The sequence below is a fragment of the Pomacea canaliculata genome, linkage group LG3 (assembly GCF_003073045.1).
Source record: "Pomacea canaliculata isolate SZHN2017 linkage group LG3, ASM307304v1, whole genome shotgun sequence".
In the NCBI taxonomy this organism is placed as follows: Eukaryota; Metazoa; Mollusca; class Gastropoda; order Architaenioglossa; family Ampullariidae; genus Pomacea; species Pomacea canaliculata.
Genome location: NC_037592.1, coordinates 8,684,746 through 8,698,248, shown reverse-complemented (window position 1 = coordinate 8,698,248; position 13,503 = coordinate 8,684,746). Strand labels below are relative to the sequence as shown.

General features: G+C 39.1%; 1 long non-coding RNA gene across 3 annotated transcripts in view; it reads right to left on the bottom strand.

The window, feature by feature from the left end:
- Positions 1-13,503, bottom strand: part of LOC112560676 — a 53,337-nt gene that overhangs the window by 37,449 nt on the left and 2,385 nt on the right. Inside the window, exons 2-3 of one of the 3 annotated variants that reach the window (XR_003098566.1) lie at positions 12,947-13,042; positions 8,532-8,752 (exon numbers count right to left, since the gene is read on the bottom strand). This is a non-coding gene — a long non-coding RNA (uncharacterized LOC112560676). Of the gene's footprint in view, positions 1-5,921; positions 6,725-8,531; positions 8,753-12,946; positions 13,043-13,503 lie in introns of those variants that run through there. The other 2 variants (XR_003098567.1, XR_003098565.1) reach the window with 2 other exon arrangements.

The window sequence follows — 13,503 nt, the reverse complement described above, 5'->3', positions numbered from 1 at the left end:
ATAAATTCACCACTGAAAAAAAAACACTCTATCGTGTCAGCTTTTCAGGAAGCCAAATAATCAAAAGAAAACAAAATCATAGAGACACGAAAAAAATCATAATAATCATGACCAGAAAATATAAAAATGTGATCAAATGGCATGCATAATGAAATGTTTATATTCTTATCATTGTTGAATGATCTGTGTGTCATGGCAGATCCAGCACACTGTATTACAATTTCTCTCTTCTTAATTTACCCAATTAATGTAAATCTATTGGTATTACCAGGCAAGATTCATAACTTTGAAATAACAACAGTAATAATAATTTTTTATACAGAATCTGATCATATTTCTATAAGCTACAAAAATACGAATTTGCATTTATTACTTTTCGTCTTGATTGTCGACATTTGCACAAAAGCATTTCTCTATATTCATATCCATTTTTTTTAGTTTGTTCATGTCCATTCCTGTTTTGTATTTTTATTTGTTTATCTATTGTTGCTTTTCTTTTTGTTTTTTGTTGTTGTTTTTGTTGTTTTTTTTTTTTGGGGGGGGGTTGTTTGTTCGTTCATTCTTTATCTGTGCTGTTCTCTATATTTTCTTATGCATTCTTTTGGTTTGTTCATGCCCATTGCTGGGGTTTTTTAGTCTTAAGTTGCAATTTTCATGGCATTTTTAAGGCTTAAAGTTTGTTTCCTCTCTTTGTAGTAATTATATACATAAGTGCAATTCACTTACTAAGACCACTGTGCCTATTCTAATCGCATTAATATTCATTCCTGAAAAACGGAGTGCTCCTTTGACAAAGAAAAAAAGAGCACTTATGTTTTGTCGTGATTTATCATCCTCAAGTATGCAGGACAAAAAGACATGTGACTTATGGGACGTAACTCTCTAAGGCGTTGAAAATCTTGCTTATGTTTCTCAGCCCCTGATGTGGGGACTGGACTCAAAAGCGACTTCCCAGACTTAGAGAATTCTACAGTCAAGAAAAACAACGGATTTCAACTTCATGTTCCTGTCATCTACAGTCCATGTTCGTCATTTCACTCGTGGGTTGTCTCCCATGTAGGCATCCGACTGCTGTTAAAATGATCAGAGGTGACTCTTCATTTTGTACTTTATCTTGGCAAGAACCGAAGTTAGTATAACTGCAAGCACGTGCACTTTTCTTTGCCCCTTCTCCTTTTCTTTCTTTCTTTTTCTTTCTTTCTTTCTTTCTTTCTTGAGTCAGAATCTTTTCAAATAAAACCAACAATGAGATTGATCCACTTTGTGCACAGGGGAAATAACTTCCCAACACGTGGCTATCAAGATAAAAGCACAGTCATAAATCTATCACCAATGACCTTTGTAAGTTCGCCAGAAACCAGGTTGCGATTGGTCTTCCTGTTGTGCGCGAGATTAAAGGCATCAGACGACAGTCCGTTGAGCAAACTTGTAGTGAGGCAATGGTAGGCAGGACTGCCGACAGTCGTGGTCACACAAACACCAGGATTTACTCCCAAAACCCCAATTTCTAGCGATGTTGCGTAAATGGATTTCCTAATGTTTATCTTCTAAGAAAGCTTTTCTTTTACCTTGTGTGAAAATATGAAAATACATGTTTTCATTTTGCATTGTTGCTCAAAATGGCCCCTGAGCGTCGATCGCACGTTTGCGCAATTGAACGAACTGATGTTTTCAGGTTCATGAACTTATTTTAATAAAGAATTTAATTTAGTTTGGGTTATGTTTCCAATAAGTGCTAAGTTATTAATATTGAAATAAACACATAAACATCAAGTTGAACAGAACTAATATTATCATTATAAAAACCTTACTCCAGGATTTAACATTCGTCAATTTAACACTCTATATCTTATTTGTAGCCCGACCTGTTAGCTTAACCCTTACCTGGATAGGTTTATATCAATACCAGAATTTCACTTTTTAGCCTTATCAGAACAGATGAATAAAACTAAAGACAGACTCCTGCGTTCAGCCTTTGAAGTTGCTTGAAGTTTCGCATTTTCCTACCATATTAAAAAAGCGAACCTGATGCAAGAAAACCAAAAAAAATAAAAATCCAAGACATACATGATGTCTCTGCTGCCTTGAATACCTTTTGTTTTATTGACTGAAACTTCTTAGCCAAAAAAAAAAAATAAAAAACCTTTTTTTACACGTGTCATGCAATCGGTTACCAGGAAAACGATCCAAGATGGAGTTCGAACAAAGTCCCCGTTGACCCTGGATTACAAGGCTTCTTTCATTGTTCTGGAAGATGGCGACTGTAGGATAAGGTCAGAATTCAATAGGTTCTTTAAAACCAAGTTGCACAAACATAGTATTCATTCTTCAGAGCTAATCTTCTCTTTTCTTGTTTTCATTTCAATTCTCCTAGCTACAAACATGTCTTTCGGCTCTTCTGCGTCCCGTTTTATTCCTCCATTTTCTATTGTCTTCTAGTTTCGAAAAGGATTCATCTCAGTGGGTTTTTCTTTAATTTTACGACTATGCACAAAACTGTTTCTAGGTACTGTAAGACACGAGCATTCTCCATAAATCTTTCCATCAGGAGTAACAGAAAAACGCATTAAGGGTCCGAGTTCATTTTTTCTAAAAGGCAAAAGAAGCCGATGTTTAAAGTCTCTAAAGGCAGTCATATTCCATGTTTCAGTGTGTGTAATTTAAATCAAAGTTCTTGCCTGCACCATGACAACTGAGGACAGGGAGGAACTGAATAACGACCTGCTTTCCGAAAGTGTGGTTTCTTCCAACTTACATTTACACCTCGGGTTAAAATTGCATGCAGAGGATATCAGGGTCAAGTCTATATCCTACTAAAGTTGAACTCGCGTCCTTTTTAGTGTTATTGATGAAAAAGTGAGACTATTTCTCGAAAATATTAGAGCGACACTTTCCTGTCATGTGACTCTTCAAATATATTGAATGAAAGAAAAAAAAACCCACGAAAAATGAAAACTAGCAAGGAGGACAAGAATTCATTCTCTTGGTTTATACAAACCTTGAAGGTAAGCAAACAGTGGATTATATATATATTACAAGAAAAGTACCTACTAGGGAATAAAAGAAAGCAAGACAAAAGAAAAAAAAAGATATTGAAGAAGAAATCTTCAAATCACAGCACAAAATGTTTTGTCTAGTAATGAAAAGAACACCAGATAAAGGTTGAAGAATGAAGGAGTTATACGCCTGCCGAACATGAATGGATATCTTTGATGTTGTGAGATGTTGAGATGAAGTGGGAGGAAAAGCCAGCGATATTTAAAGCTGCTGATTTAAAATGGCTGCCACGTGCTTGGCCATCGATTGAAAATGACAGCAGCTGTCTCCCAGTGCCAGGAGACGTGGCTCTGTTCTTACTCCTGCAATCTGGAAAAACACAAAACCATCCTCCAATTTATTTTGTGCTCATTTCTGACGCCCGAAACCCGTTGGTCAAATTTGTGGCTTCGGACTGGAATCCGTGCAAATAGGAAGGAAATGTTCACGGACATCTTCGCACATTGCTTATAGCTGATTGAACATTGCTTATTGTTTGTGGGCCTTAGATAAGGTCCGTTACAATGAACAAAATCTTTGTCTGCAACATCGTCTGTTGATGAAATGGTCTGATGACAAACATCATGATCGAACATTTACAGACACATTTTATCCAAGAGAATTCTATAACAATAGTTTGTTAGGGTGTTTATTCTTAGTTGTTGCTGTTAACTTACTAGATACTTGTGTGTGTGTATGGTGATGGTCATGAAGGTTTAACATCGAACGATTAGCTAGGGACCTCCCTGAAAGACCAGGTTCCTATGATGATTGCTTGAAAAATAAATAGTTTTCCTGTCATTTAGCAAGTTTCCTGACAAAGCACACACACACAAACATATATATAAAACATAAAACGTATGACACCTGTTCTCAGTGCTGGATGTCGGGGGTTTTCTCCGGGTACTCCGGTTACCTCCCCTTCCTCTTTACTCTTAATACGGAATCGCCGCAATGTGAAAACAATTTCTAAATAATTTACATACTAAATAAACCAACCAACCATGTATATATTTGTGTGTCTGCACACATGTGTATACTGTATTTGTACATTTCGAATAGATCAGACATAGAATTAGAAATGCGCCTGAAAAAGGACAAAAAAAGAACAGCACTTCATTTTCAATAGGAAAAAAATAAAACAAAGTGAAAAGTTGTTCCGCGGACTCTAAGCCCCGAAGGCAGCCACTTCGACACTGAAACGCCATTAGAATTCAGTGGATAGTAGATGACTGTATTGAAAAAAACACTTTGAACATGAAAACATGCATTTTTTCCCAACGACACGAGCTTTGGTCAGTTGGAGTTTTGTCTTTCTCTTGTGATATCTACGTCTTTCCCTTTTTCGTACCTGCTGAATTATTCAGAGTATTTCAAAAAAAAAATTGCTTTTGTGGGTCACGCAGTTTGTCCTGTTTGTTGGATAATCTGCTCTTCCAGAATTCACTAAACTGATTGTAATTTTAAATTTTGGCTTAGAGTACACGTTGCGTAAATGCATATATACATCATCTCTGTCTGTGTGTGTGTGTGTGTGAGAGGACGTCAACAGCGCGCGGTGAGTGTCTATATACGCATGCGTGTGAGTGTGTGTGTGAGTGTGAGTGTGAACTCATCAATGTGTTCGTCACTCGGAAGCCAGTGTAAGCTCGGTTAATTTAAACTCCAGACATATAAATGAGTTCAGATCAGACCCTGCGTGCCTGCATTCCGCAGATCGTCAGCCAAAGGTCAGAGGTGCCTGGCTGTTGACTACGTAACATGAAATGTCACTTGTACGTACAGTCGATACAGATCAGGTTACGAACCGTGACAATTAAAACATTCTTCAATCAAGACGCTTCTCTCTGGTGTAACCAAGGCAACACATTTCGTCTGGAGGTCGTGAAGTTCTCTTGATGCTCCCGATGTCATATTTTTCAAAGTTCAAACATAACGGTGCTAATGGGGATCGGTAAGATTAACATCGAGAAAGTTACTTTTTTTTCTGAGAAAGAAGTAAGCTGGAAAGTTAGTCTCAGACCTAAGCCATGTTGCAATCGTCTTTCTAAAGACCATTTCAGAAACCACAAAACAGAAAGTTTGAAGTATACCATGACATGTAGGACTGTGAGATAGAATGTAGTCATTAAACTACTAAAACTCGTTAATGAATGAGAATAAACACATTAACAGCTTAAAAGGAGAATGCTTATGACTTAAGATAAACATGTTTATGACTTACAGTAAACGTAATACTTATGCACACGTCACTGGTTTAGAATACAGTGACTTCAATCACACTACTTTGTGATAATTACTGAAAATAAGCATGGTGATGACTTAACAAACAACATGTCCGCAGGATGGCTTTAAATTTGTTAAAACAAATTACAGAAATAATTAAAATCCTTTTTCCCAGCGTAAATTGAGTCCAAACAGCTTTGCGTTTGCGTGGGACACTGTGATAAATGTTATTGTAAAGACTTATCCGTCATGAAAATGATGAAGAGGACGATGATAATGTAAAACTAATCTCCAAGGATATGGCATTCTCTTTCTTTCTTCTCTCTTTCCTCTTTCCCTTCATCACACACTGACAACTAAAGGCTTTACTGTAGCCAACGGTTTAAACCGACACGCTTCATAATTTACGGACAAAACTGCGAGAGAAATATTAAATCCTAAGCAGTATCAAAGTAAAGAAATTACTTACATGTTTGAATAGTGTTTTAGAACAGAGACTCAGAAAAGGAGACAAAATACAGAAGTACATTAAAGACAGGAAAATAAAGAGAAAGGCAGAGAAAGAAACACACAGAAAAGAAATAAAAATTAAATGAATGAGAACGTACGAGAGGTATATAAAAGACAACGGAAGGGGAGAGATGCAATCACATACTTACGCACCAACTCCTGAGAAACGGTCTTCGGACAACAGCAAGTATCCCAAGAGAAGAGAGCCTCGATGTGGCACGGTGACGTCTCTGTCTCCAGCACTAAACTACTACAGCCACCCGTCTGTTTCCTCGCTACCCTTCTTTCTTCCTGACCAGCTTTTGTCCAGTGACTAGCGTGTCCTCGACGTCTTCAGGACTTCAATGATTGCCTGCAAAGCTTCCTCGTGTCTTGGTCAAACGACAGAACTATGTTAACTGTGTTCTTTTTTTTTTTCTCTCTTAGCGGTAATGAAATCTTTGTTAAAGTTCTCTTTAAACTCTCCCTTGTTCCTCTGGAGAAGAGCAGTGGCAGGTTCGTTCGGGAGGTAGAAGAAGCAGCAGCGGTGGCGCTGGCGATGAAAGACGGCAAGAGATCCTCCCTTCGGAAGGAGAGTGGTCAGGGGGCGGGGAGGGTCGAGAAAGAGAGAGAGAGAAGGGAAGACCCTGATGTGGGAGGGCGCTGGTAACGACCGTGCAGGGTCCGGTCGGGCGAGATGGCGCTGTCGTCGTTGCCACGCGTTGGGCTGAGTGTCGGCGACGAGGAGACGGAGCGCGTCTTGGAGGGAAGGGCGCAGCTGCGGGACGCTGACCGTTAAATACCTGTCTCCACCACCCGCACATGTTGCACGGGGCGTGGGCGCCCTGCTTCCAGCAGTCACTGGCTGCTTCCATATTTTTTCCTCCATCCCCCCTTTTTGTACTCACTCTTCCCTTTGTCCCACTCTTCATCCTTCTGTATCTCGCTGGCTCTGAACTTAGTCTCACGCTCGATGTCTCGATTTCGAGATTCTATTTTCTCTGCTTGCCTGTCTTTTTTGTCTTGTCTGTTTTTTCTGTCTACCTGTGTATGATTATTTGATAAGCTGCAATTTTCGGTGTGAAGAATGGTCAGGAAGTTATTTTTCGCTCTCCACCTAGGGACGTGCAAGCCTTCTTGGCAGCTTACTAAAGATTCTGATAGCTTACCACCAGACACGCCTCCACTGTACAAGACTGCTGTGCCATAAATCTTTCAAGACTATTCACGCCAGGATTCATTGATACAGCTGAGTTCTTGTTGAAAATAAAGTAAGCCAAAAGATGCCGAGTCAGGTGAAAGGTCAAAGTCAAAAGTTTCGGATGTCCTCTTTACTATAAAATGTAATGCGAGACACGTGTCTCAAAATAAACACCATGCATTAAAAAAAATAAATCGAGGAAAAGAACGGATATTTTACGTTTTAATCTATTTTCCGAAAATGCTTCAAGAAGAGGAGGTAACTGAACCCCTTCTTGTCAGTTTAGTTGTAACCAATTAAATAAGATGAAAGGAAATATTTTAATATACACTGATTTATCAACTCCACTATATTATTTCCCCGACATGTGCTCTGCTGCACTTTTTGTTGCTTTTTTCTGACATTTATAATCCGAGATAATACAGGAAAAAATACTTGAAATGGTATTTCATGAAAACTCTTCCTTCCTTAATTCTGATAGGTCAAAGGTGAAGAAATCAGGATTAATTGATTGCACAGACGTCGTTTGATGGGCGCCGTTGCCATGTACAGATTTCTTCATTCTTTTCTCTTCATTAGGAGACCCACGCAAATGTTTGCCTTGTTTATCTTGCCATTCGTGACACTTGCCTGCAAGCGCATGTTGTACTCAGTAAGATTCAGCTCTGAAATAAACTCTTAAATGTACTTTTCTGAAGCAACATACTTCAAAAAACAATGTATAACATTTTCACGTGCACTTTAAATGTTGGATCACCGAACTTTCTGTAAGGAAAACAAAAAAAAAGAGTTAGAAAAGGGGAGGCAAGAAGTACTAGAAGTATGGAAGGAACAGTTTTTATTGGCTTCATTTTTTTAATCCGTTTTCACGAATGGAAGGAACGATGTGGTTACAGAAGTGCAAGAAGTCGGAGCAACTGCAAAAGAAAATTTGATCAGTTTCTCTTATACGTATTAAAATCGTTGTCGCAGACGATAAATTCTCTTCACATGCCAAAGTAAAAGGTAAAGGGAGAAAGCACAGTTAAGGACGGATGAAATCTTCGTTACACAGATGCTAAAATCAGTTCACGATCACCTAGTCACCCGACTACCTCGCCCCGCTTGATGGCCGGCCTTGTGTGGAGGAAAGCACGGAGGGAAAGGATATTGCGTGGCAGTGTTTATGAACTGGTTGAATAACATTTTTTTCACTTCGTGGCAATTTTTGTGGTGTTATATTCAGCGATCCAATATTTCAAGTGCATGCTACAATTTTGTAAATCAAGAATGAAAGTAACAAGGAAAACGGAAACATAAGGAAGCAAGAAAATGAGACAGAGAGGAAGAGAAAAAAAAAAACAACAACAAGAAGCAAACTAAAAGAAAGAAAGAAACAATAAAAGAACAAAATAAAAGAACTAAAATAAATAAATAAATAAAGCAGGAAAAGGCCCCATGATGGCATCATGACTTCCTATCTGTCTCCGCATGCTGCTTCCGTTCCGCGTGGAGTTAATGATATGCACGTAAATTACTCCGCAATCTCAGCAAGCACCAATCAGAAATGAAGCTGTGAAGGAGTTATTTTGCCACTCACGCGCGCACAAGAACTGCTGCTGACAGAGCGGAATAATGAAATCGCCACTTGCCCCAGTCGTCTAGTGAGTGGCCTCCTCCTGGCTTCCTGATGCTTGAAGTGATTGTTGCTTGTCGGAGGAATATCAATTGTTGTTTACTACAGAAAGCTGTCTATCCAGCGGTTTATAATCCGGCAATAAATGTTGACTGTTCTTGCCTTCCTTTCGGAATCGTTTGCTTCTGTATGATGATGATGATGATGATGATGATGATGATTATTATTTGCAGCATCATTACAAGCATAGTATTAGATGTATTCCTGTTTTTGTCGAATTTATAATAGAAGCAGAATAATCTTTGTGATTTTTTTAAAATTTTCTTTAATTATCCGTTGAAGAACTTTACTGTATACAATATGTCTATATTATTGCTAACACTAGCACCATCTTGAATTGCCACTGGGGATAAATAAAGTCGTATTGTTTTGTGACAAAAAACTTTGTTCGTTGCCTCTTTGAAACTATTTCTGGTTTGGTAAGCCACAGGTCTGGAGAACTAAAACTGCAAAACTTATGGCCTGAGGCTCGAATGAATCAGAACTACTAGAAATTCAACTTTAGTCGTCTGAGTACTTTGATTCCATAACGATCAACCCCCATATCTACTTCTCAAAATTCCCTCGTTTCTTAATATTGTTAAAAATGTCTGTGATAACAGCAGATTCGACGTTTAGGGTTAGAACGGACATTTCACAAAGATATTTTTGGATTCGAAAATTGTTTATTACTTTGTGAAGTCATGGAACTGATGATTCTTAATTTTGTATTTTTTGAAGTGATTTTCATCTGTTTGTATATGTTCAGACTTGTTCCAGAATTGTGACTTGTACAGACCTGTACATTCTTCGTCATTCTACATTGGCTGTAATGACATTTCATTTGTTCACCAGGTATTCTTCACACACACACACACACACACACACACACACACACACACACACACACACACACACACACACACACACACACACACAAAGAACATCATCAAACAGATGCACGCAGCTTCCAGACACACTCACAGACTCGCATCTACAAGAACACACACACAGATACATAGACGGACTATAATCTCTCTCTATTTCTCTCATTTTCTTTCTCATTCCCTCTTCCACAGACACATGCGTGCACACATCTGAAGACCTCATCGAGACTGCACGCCGCTGTCTTAACACCACAGACTATCTACCCAGCAAATCTCTCAGCCTTTTTCTGTCCTGCACCTACCCTGCGTCAATACCCGCCTTGACACTGGCAACTTATTAGTTCTGGCGAGCAGACATGACTAAACTCCTCGCGCCACGAGTGACCACGCCTTCTTCTTCAGCAGTGGTTATCCGACGTATCCCATAATGCCTCGTCTCGCGGCGCTCATCAATTTATCGTTTCCCCAGATTAACCCCCCCTCGTGCCAGATTAACCCCCTCGTGCCAGCTTTCGCAGGACTTGCCTCAAATCCCTCCCCAGCACGGCCAAGTTAACTGACGACAAGGTTATGGCCCTTTAGGTATCTTGTCCTCTCGCTTGAAGACACTGGCTGCGGTTGGATATCTTCAGCAAAGGGACATTAATCACTAGTTTGTTGTGGGAGGAAAATCTTTCGAGCTCGGAGGAAAAGCTACAATAGGTTACAAAGTCTTGAAACATTCCTGGTTTTTGTCTTTTGCACTGAATTGTCTCCCTTGGATCTAAAGAAATGGCTTCCCATTTAGGACTATCTAAACGTCACTGCGTTTTTATTTAACAAGAGATTTTTTAAAAAAGATAATTATTCGAATTTTCAATATGATGTGTTTTGTAGATGTGATACATTATTTATTGACATTTAAAATATTTGAAAGAGGGAAACGTTTACTTCACTTGACATGTATTCATTTCTTCAGTTTGTCTTCAACTCATTGTAAGGTACAATTCATTCTCCCTTCCCATTATTTTTAAATATATGTCTACAAATCATTAACACAGAATTGAACATCATGACATCTCGAAGTCCGCACATATTCCTCAGCATCTCTCTCATCTCCCTCGCTGTAGCCTCGTAGCAGTTTTGTCCACTTCTTGACATGGCATCCGTGTCCATGACATGTCTATCATTCAGATTCCTCACTCATATTTTGAGGAAACATTATGTTTGCCTTGACCTCAGTTATTTGATGAAAGGTGTGACCTTGTAGACCTTTAACAAGTTAGCAGCTTTTGTTTTGTTTTGTTTTGAAACACGTGTACATGGCGATCACGTTCTGTGTTCGAACACACGGCAAGGAAGCTCCATCCTTATCGCTGCAGACACCTTCGACATCCGCCCGCAGTAAGCGAGTGCGCATGCGCAAACAAAAACTCTCTGCTACGGTCCACAAACCGCTCTAAAGACTCACTGGACCGTGAGAGAAAAACATTTTGAGAGCGTTTAGTTTGTCAGAGAAGCAGGCGGAAGCACTTGGTAAATAACAAGTTCAGCACCAGCTCTTCCTTTGTTCTGTCGCTAAAGACTTCTGCTTCTGCTTTTCCAACGTACACGTCCTTTACCTCCATCCCCAGCACTTCACTCCCCCCACGACATGAACACGGGAAGCCCCTCCTCCCATCTCACGTGGAAACTATTTTAAAAACATCTCACTCTGCTTGACTGGCTCGCGTGTTTGCAAATTATCATTGTCCGATTGATTTTGGTCACGATGGTTGTCTGTCTTGGGTTGACGGGAACGAAAGCACTCAGATCGATGCCTGCCATGGTCTTCTCCTTCATCTTGTTGGTACCACAAAACATACTTTCTTTTTTATATTTTTATCTCCGCCAAATATTGTCTTAGCAACCAATTTTATATTTCATCTCAATTATCCTTTCGTTGGGTACAATCATCTTTATCTTTGTCTCTGTCCGAACTTTTTCAGCTTTAAGCTATTTTCCTTTTTCGTTTTGTCTTTTTCCACTTTGTCTCTGTCTACACTCACTTTACACCAGCTGCTATTTGCTTTTTCTTGGCTTCATTGAATTCCACACTGGACATTCTTTTATCATCCTGTTCAGCTAGTATTATCTAGATTCATTTTTCTCCGGTGCATTTTCTTCGTTCACTGCCACATATTGTCTCAATTGTCATCTTTTATCTGTTATTCCATCCTCAAGTTTTCATTCAATCCTCTTTCACAATTTTGTTTTTGAATTTCTTTTATTGTTGTAAACTTTTGTTTTATGATAATTCTTTTCCAACTGTTTCTTCGCATCACAAGACGGGGAAAGGTTTTAAACATTCTTGACTTTAATCTTTCACATACGTATTTTATGTTATGTAGTCTTTGTGTTTTTTTGTCTTTGTGTTTGTATATGTGTTTGTGTGTATCTGCGCGTGCTTTTTTGTATCTTGTATTGGTATATCTGTATGCGTCTGTCTGTGTGTTTACACCTTCGTGTCTGTGTGTAAGGGTGCGTGTCCGTGCCCAAAAATACCGTTGTGAAAGTGGGTGCTTTAAAGATTTTTAACATTTATTATCACCTTCCTCGTTTCCTAAAACAATAAACCTTTTTTATTCTAATTATTTTATTTTCAATATATTTTAACCAGAACTTCACAAGCTGGGTAAAATGTAAAATATGAGTAACATCAGTAACCATGACGACATCAATGCTGGATATAGCGATGAGGACAATAATCATGACGAAGACACCGCGGGCAAGAGGAGAGTTGTAAGACCATTAGTTTTTTCCCCTGATATAAAATCTCCATGGAGATGTCCTCCAATCCATCTCGCTGCACTGCTGTAGAATGGGACCCCGTTAGGGGCTTAATGCTCCCTGCCTCGTTATAGTTTAAGTTCGTGCTCCTCATCCGCCCTCTCGGTAAATCTGTCTTCCCTTTAGAGTGCTAAATTGTCCTAAAAATACACACGTTTGCTGCACCAGGAACCAGAATGGAGGAGGAGGGAGGGATGGGAAAAGAGTGCAGTCGAGGGTAGAGGGTTCTGCCCACACAGGTCCAGTAGGTGGCGCCAGTGGCTAGCCTTTATGACGACAGGCTTTATGACTTTAACCCCGTATTTCCAGTTTGACTCCCTCTCCCTAATTCACTTTTTTTTTTTTTTTTTTTTTTTTTTTTTTTTTTACAAAATCGATTGTTTGATTGGTTTTGTCAAAGGTCTCTATTGTCAGAAAAGATGCCACCAGCGTATACAATTTTTTTGCGTAAAATCCGCAATTTATTTCGCATTCATAAACACTAAAATAAAGATATTTACAAAACATTCACGTGTGGAATGATAATGTAGATGTAAAGTTATTTATTTGTTAAATAAGTTTTATGTAAGAAAGATAGGAACAGAATACTGACAAGAGCGCTCTGGCTCATTTATAGACAGAACTAGATGATGAAGGTCTACTCACCACAGGACAAGTTGAAGTGGTTAGCTATGTCAGGTGTAGCTTCTGTCCAGTTGTTCTCCCTGAGGACCAGTATAAGTGGACTGGCATAGCTGGTACCTGTCAAGAGATGCGTGAATGAATGAATGAGCCTCACCTAACGAATCCAGTCTGATTTATGTCTTTTTCTTCTTACGACAGTGAAGTATTGCAAATAAGGGTGCATGGAAATGTTTGTCTTGGACTGTGTATGCGATGTTGAGTATTCAAAGACTTATGGACAGAGGTTTTTTTTCCCTACTAAGTCCCTTCAACTTGGAAATAATTACCAGTCAGCCTTCCTCACTCTGATTGTCTTGCCACCTTTAAGACCAAACTTAAGACATATTTTCCGAGCTCCGACTTCACTGTGACCCTGTCCTGACCATGATTGTGTTGTGTTTGTATTTACTCTGTGTATATCAGATGTCTTTTGTAGAAGTGAGCGAGTCTGTTATATGCTCATATGCATAGTTGCTGGTGATTCAGTCTGTATATTATTTCTCTAAACAGCTCTGAAACAGCTCTAAACGAAAAGCGCT